Source organism: Podarcis cretensis (assembly GCF_951804945.1).
Source record: "Podarcis cretensis genome assembly, chromosome: 10".
Taxonomy (NCBI): Eukaryota; Metazoa; Chordata; class Lepidosauria; order Squamata; family Lacertidae; genus Podarcis; species Podarcis cretensis.
In genome coordinates, this window is record NC_137179.1 from 638,482 (window position 1) to 644,563 (window position 6,082).

The 6,082-nt window shown below is 46.1% G+C and overlaps 2 protein-coding genes across 2 annotated transcripts in view; one reads left to right on the forward strand and one right to left on the reverse strand.

The window, feature by feature from the left end:
* LOC307225009 (uncharacterized protein) overlaps positions 1-6,082 on the forward strand; it is a 202,114-nt gene that overhangs the window by 96,703 nt on the left and 99,329 nt on the right. The window lies entirely within an intron of this gene.
* The window catches only part of LOC307224856 (uncharacterized protein), a gene marked incomplete at its 3' end in the record, with an annotated part of 53,418 nt that overhangs the window by 41,099 nt on the left and 6,237 nt on the right, over positions 1-6,082 (reverse strand). The gene's annotated exons all lie outside the window — the stretch shown is intronic.

Sequence of the window (6,082 nt, forward strand, 5' to 3'; positions counted from 1 at the left end):
CCCCTTAGTCGCCTTTGGCTGGACTTGACCAGGGGTCCTTTACTTGGGTAACAGGGGCCAGGAGGGGCCAGCCCCAGCCCCTGCTGGCTGGTCACATCTTCCACCCCAAGAAACTGGACAGAGCCTTTAGGAGCCTCTGGCTGAACCCGCTGCTCTTCTCCCTGGCACCGCCATCTCCACGCAGGTGCCCCCTAGGCAGATTGGCCCGCAGTTCCTCTCAGTGCCAGCCAGCACGATGCCTGCACTCAGAAAAGCTGGAGGGCACTGGCTGAAGTCTGGGAGCCCTCGGTGCCAATGCGCAGCTGCTTTGCTTTTCCTTAGCCTGGCGGACATCAACACAGCACCCTACGGGGGGTGGTCTCTTGTTCAGATGCCCTCCCTGGGGAAGAGTTGGTGGCCACAGTGAAGTGTGCCAGGAGGGGCCATTCAGAGGGCAGTACAGCACAGCCAGTGGGGGGAGCTTGGATGGCCCCCTGCCTGTGATGCTTAGCTGAGATTCCTGCTATGCTGGGGGTTCAACTAGATGACTCAGGAGGGCCCTCCCTACTTTACAGTTAGAAGCCCCCCGCACTGCCCACTCCACACCACCCAGATGGGACTCTCTTGTCCAACCCCACAAGGCCATTCCTCTGTCTGGACGGGGAGGGGGAGATAAGGTTCGCCAGCACTGCAGTCCCTAACTTCCCCTCCTCACGTTTCAAGCTGGGGCAGAGATGCAGATGCTCCAGGGTCTGGGCTGGCCACAGGCACCCATGGGCGTGGATGTTGAGCCTTTCTTTGGGAGGGGGGGGGGTGTTACAGAAAAATCTAGGTGTGAGGCTGCTCAGTCCCCCAGCTCGTCGGGCTGACCCTGCGGGTCACTGCGGAATAAAGGGAGGAGTCCAGCCAACTGGAGCAAATAAAGAGAGATTGCAAGGAGAGAGATTGCAAGGAGCTCCAAAGGGACTTCTCCAAACGGGGTGAATGGGCCGAAAATACAGTTCATTCTCAATGAGATTAAAGTGATGCATGTTGGGACAAAAAAACCCTACGCCCATTAATATAATGTACAGGCTCATGGGTCTGAATTGGATTTCTCTGTGTGCTCTGGGAGACCAGGGGAGAGGGGAGCTGGTCACAGCAGGAGGGGGAGTCTCCCTGGATGCTTCAGCAGCCGGCCTCCTCTGGGTCTCCTGGCCCCCTCCTCTCCTCCCTCTGAGCCTAAACTGCTCTCTGCCCCAGCCTCTTCCCGCTCTTCCTGCTGTTCCATGACAGCAAAAGCAGAAACAACAGTAAAATCAGTATGATAGCAGTATGAACTGTGGGCCTCTGGTAGGAAAACTCCCTAGCAGCATGACTGAATAAAAACTTCTGGGACTATGGAAAAATACTACCTTCCCCAAACCCCAGAATAAGGAGGAGCTCTGGGGTTGCCCCATGGGGTTCAAGAGTGAAGATGGGCCCATCAGGAGACTTCCCTGGTCCCTGCAGCCCCTCCGTTCCCCTCTTGCAATTAGGCTTGGGGGGAAATCACCCATTAACTAACAGTATTATCAGTTTTCTTTAGAATGCTTAGGAGGCAGGGATGAATTTCTGGTGAAGAAGCAATGTTTGGAGATCATGCGGTGGGGGGATGACAGAGTTTGGTGCAAAAATCGTCTTGCATGCTTGAGTAGAGCAACTCCAGGGCATGGGCCAAGTAGCAGCAGGGTAGGGGCCACGTGCAGAGCAAGTCCCACACTGAGGTCAAAAACACACACAGAGGCAGCAGGACTTCTTCAGTAATAGTTTACTGAGCTTTCAAAGCATACAGTTCTCACTGGGTCCCCAGTGAGGCACAAAACGTAGCTCCTGAGAGCAAATCCAGTTTCAGCAATAGAAAAATACAGCATGCAGGATATCCAAGTCAGGCACACAAACCGGCAGAAGGGAGCAAGGGAGGAAAGAGGCTGGAATGACACAGGGCAATGGAGGTGTGTGTGTCGCTTCCTGTCATCTGGGAGGGAAGTCAGCAACTCAAAATCTGCAGGGGCTTCACGAAGAAAAGCTTTCTGCCGGCTGCTTCCAGGCAAATGAGCATCCCAGAAAAACACACTGTGATCTGTGGTGTGTTGCCATATCAATTGTTTTTGAAAAGTTATCACAATGTGGTCTAGAAACCGGTATAGGATGAGATTAATAGATCGCCCAGCCCTAATCTTCACTCACCACCAGAAATACAGATTCACCAACTCCCCCTCACTATCAAAAGGTACCTTACATCTAAAATTATACTCACTAGTGTGAGACGTTACCTTCATAATTTCATTACTATACAGATTTACATATAAACAGCAGAACCTCAAAGACATGACATGCTTTTAAGATGGATTTCCTGCTGAGTTCATTGCTGTGAAGAAAAGAGTGGACTCTGAAAGGAACACGTTCCTCACTCCATACATCTAAATGGGTTCTCCCCTCTGAGTCCTTAGATGTTCCTTAAACACTCCATTATAACTAAAGCACCTTCTGCAATCTTTCCCTTTAAACAGCTTCTCCTCTTTGAGGGTTGATGGGTTTGTAGGGTGTCAAGTGTTAAAGTTCTTCCTGTCCATGAGTCTGTTGATGTAGGACTTCCACTAGGACTGAACCTCTGTCTACTTGACATTTATAGGGTTTCTCCCATGTGGGAGTTTGTTGATGTAAATCAAGGGTTCCACTCGGACTGAAGCTCCTTCCAAACTCCATACATTTAAATGATTTCTCCCCTGTGTCAGTCAGATGATGTCTTCTAAGGCTTGCATTGAAACTGAAGCTCTTTGTATTGATGGAAGAGATTCATAAAGACCAAGCGGGCTTTCTCCCGGGAAGACACTTGTCTGATAATTTGAGGAACAAAATTGATATTTTGGAAAAACTAGAAGTGAATATAAACACTAAAGCAGTTCTGATATTTGTGGATGCGGAGAAAGCTTTTGACAATATCTCTTGGAGTTTCATGAAGAAGAACCTACAGGGGATGGGGGTAGGCCAAGGTTTTGAAAATGGTATAGGTGCAATATACTCTGAACAAAAGGCTAAATTAATTGTAAATAATGTGGTGACGGAAGAATTTAAGATAGAAAAAGGGACACGACAGGGGTGCCCAATCTCCCCACTGCTTTTCATATCGGTCCTGGAGGTTCTGCTGAATATGATTAGAAGGGACCGGTTGGTTAAAGATATACAGGTCGGAGCCAAACAGTACAAACTGAGAGCATTTGCAGATGACTTAGTATTGACGTTACAGGAGCCAGAATCTAGTACTAAAAGGGTTTTAGAATTAATTCAAGAATTTGGTCAAGTGGCAGGATTTAAACTGAACAAGCTAAAAACTAAGGTTTTAGAGAAAAATTTAACACCGATTGAAAGAGAGAAGTTTCAGAATGAGACAGGCCTGACTGTGGTTAAGAAAGTGAAATACTTGGGGATTAATATGACAGCCAAAAAGGGGAACTTATTTAAAGATAATTATGAAACATGTTGGACAGAAGTGAAAAAAGATTTAGAAATTTGGTCAAATTTGAAGCTTTCACTGTTGCGTCGTATTGCTGTGATAAAAATGAATGTATTGCCTAGAATGTTGTTTTTGTTTCAGACATTGCAAATTGTGGAGAAGGTGGACTGTTTCAAGAAGTGGCAGAGAGATATCTCTAGATTTGTCTGGCAGGGCAAGAAGCCCAGAATAAAATTTAAGATATTAACTGATGCAAAGGAAAGAGGTGGATTTGCCCTGCCAGACTTTAAACCTTACTATGAATCAGCAGCTTTTTGCTGGTTGAAAGAATGGCTAATTCTTGAAAATACAGACATTTTGGATCTAGAAGGCTTTAACAACGTATTTGGATGGCATGCATATTTATGGTATGATAAGGTCAAAGCACATAAAGCATTCAAAAATCATATAATCAGGAAAGCATTGTTTAATGTTTCGAAAAGATACAAGGATTTATTGGAAAATAAAACCCCAAGGTGGTTGTCACTGATGGAAGCGAAAGCTCTGAAAAGGCTCAATATGGAGGCCAAATGGCCAAAATATTGGGAAATTTTGGAACAAGGAGGAGATAGACTGAAACTGCAGAGTTTTGAGAAATTAAAAAACAAAGTGCGAGACTTGCTTCATTATTATCAGATAATGGAGGCATATAATTTGGATAAGAAAATTGGCTTCCAGGTGGAAAAATCAAAATTAGCAACAGAACTGTTAGAACCCAAAACTAAGATTTTGTCAAAGATGTATAACTTGCTGTTGAAATGGAACACTCAGGATGAAACGGTGAAATCTGCTATGATTAAATGGGCACAAGATGTTGGACATAATATTATGTTTGCTGACTGGGAACAGTTATGGACCACAGGTATGAAGTTTACGGCATGTAATGCCCTAAGAGAGAATATTATGAAAATGATATACAGATGGTACATGACCCCAGTCAAGCTTGAAAAAATTTATCATTTGCCCAATAATAAATGCTGGAAATGTAAAGAAACTGAAGGTACATTCTTTCACCTTTGGTGGACGTGCCCAAGGATTAAGGCCTTCTGGGAAATGATATCTAATGATCTGGAAAAGGTATTTAAATATACCTTCTTGAAGAAACCAGAGGCCTTTCTTCTGGGCATTGTCGGCCAATTGGTGTCAAAGAAGGACAGAACTTTTTTTATGTATGCTACAACAGCAGCAAGAATACTCATTGCAAAGTATTGGAAGACACAAGAACTACCCACTTTGGAAGAATGGCAGATGAAGGTGATGGACTATATGGAACTGGCAGAAATGACTAGCAGAATCCGAGACCAGGGAGAAGAGTCGGTGGAAGAAGATTGGAAGAAATTTAAAGACTATCTACAGAAATATTGTAAAATTAATGAATGATAGAATGATGTTGGATAGCAATTAAGGGTTCCCAGCTGTAATGCTTTAAGAGAATATGAAAAAGGGTTATAAATGGGTTAAGATCTAATGGTAAGGATTTGCTGAACCAATGAATTGAAGTGGAATACAAAAAAGGAGGTATGAGGAGGTCCGGGAAATAAGCCAAAGGAAAATAAGTAATAGAAAATAGGTGTGTGTCAGGGACTCAGAGGGAGCGCAGGGAGGGGAGGAGATGGAGAGCGAGGGGGAGCAATCCGAGGGCAGCGTAGGAGAAGATGACAGCAGCCCGAGAGATTCCATGAGCCTCTCCAGCGAATCGGAAGATTCACAGAAGGGGGCGCCGATGGCCAGGGCAAGGGGGGACCCAAGGGGGACACCCCAGAAGCAAGGGGCCAGCGGGGACTCCCAGAGCAGCAGTTGGAAATCAGGACCAGCTTCCCCACCAGAGCGTAGTGGGGGGGAGGAGTCCCAGGTATCAGAGCCCACATATTCACCACCAGCGAGAGAAGATGAGTCAGGGTTGGCCACGCCTCCATCGGAGAGCGAGGCAACGGTCAAGAGGAAAGTTGCCGGCTGGGCACGCGCGCCAAGTTCAAATGTACAGGCGAGCGGCACAGAAGGTAGCCCGGATAGGGAACCAGGTCCTAAAGCCCGCCGGAAGGAGGGGGAAGAATCAGGGGGGTCAGCGTCTGAGGAGTCCAGAAAGGATGAAACTCTAGCGGGCAGGAGGGCCCAGAGGAGAAAGGAACTTAGGAAGAGGTGGAGCAAAGCGAGAGTCTTAAACTGGTGTGGAAGGGGCGGAGACTCAGACGGGACTTCGCGGTCTAGGCTTTAAGACGTAGAGCTGCGCGCTGCGGCTTTGAAATGGAAACTAAACCTCAATAAAGACTTTTGTACATAACGACAGCCTGGCGTTGGTCCTCTGTGAGCTGGGACCTAGAGGCAGCTCTGACAGTGTGTTTTTAACTGTTTTTATTTTGTATTTTTCCTTTTCCTTTTCATTTTTACGGTAATATTTCAAAAATCTTAATAAATATTATATATCTATATATAAAGAAAAGAAACTGAAGCGCTTTCCGCATTCCATGCATTCTTATGGTTTCTCCCCTGTGTTTGTGTCCGTTGATGTATATTGAGGTGTCCACTCTTACTGAAGCTCTTTCCACATTCCAGACATTTAAATGTTTTCTCCCCTGTGTGAATCCGTTG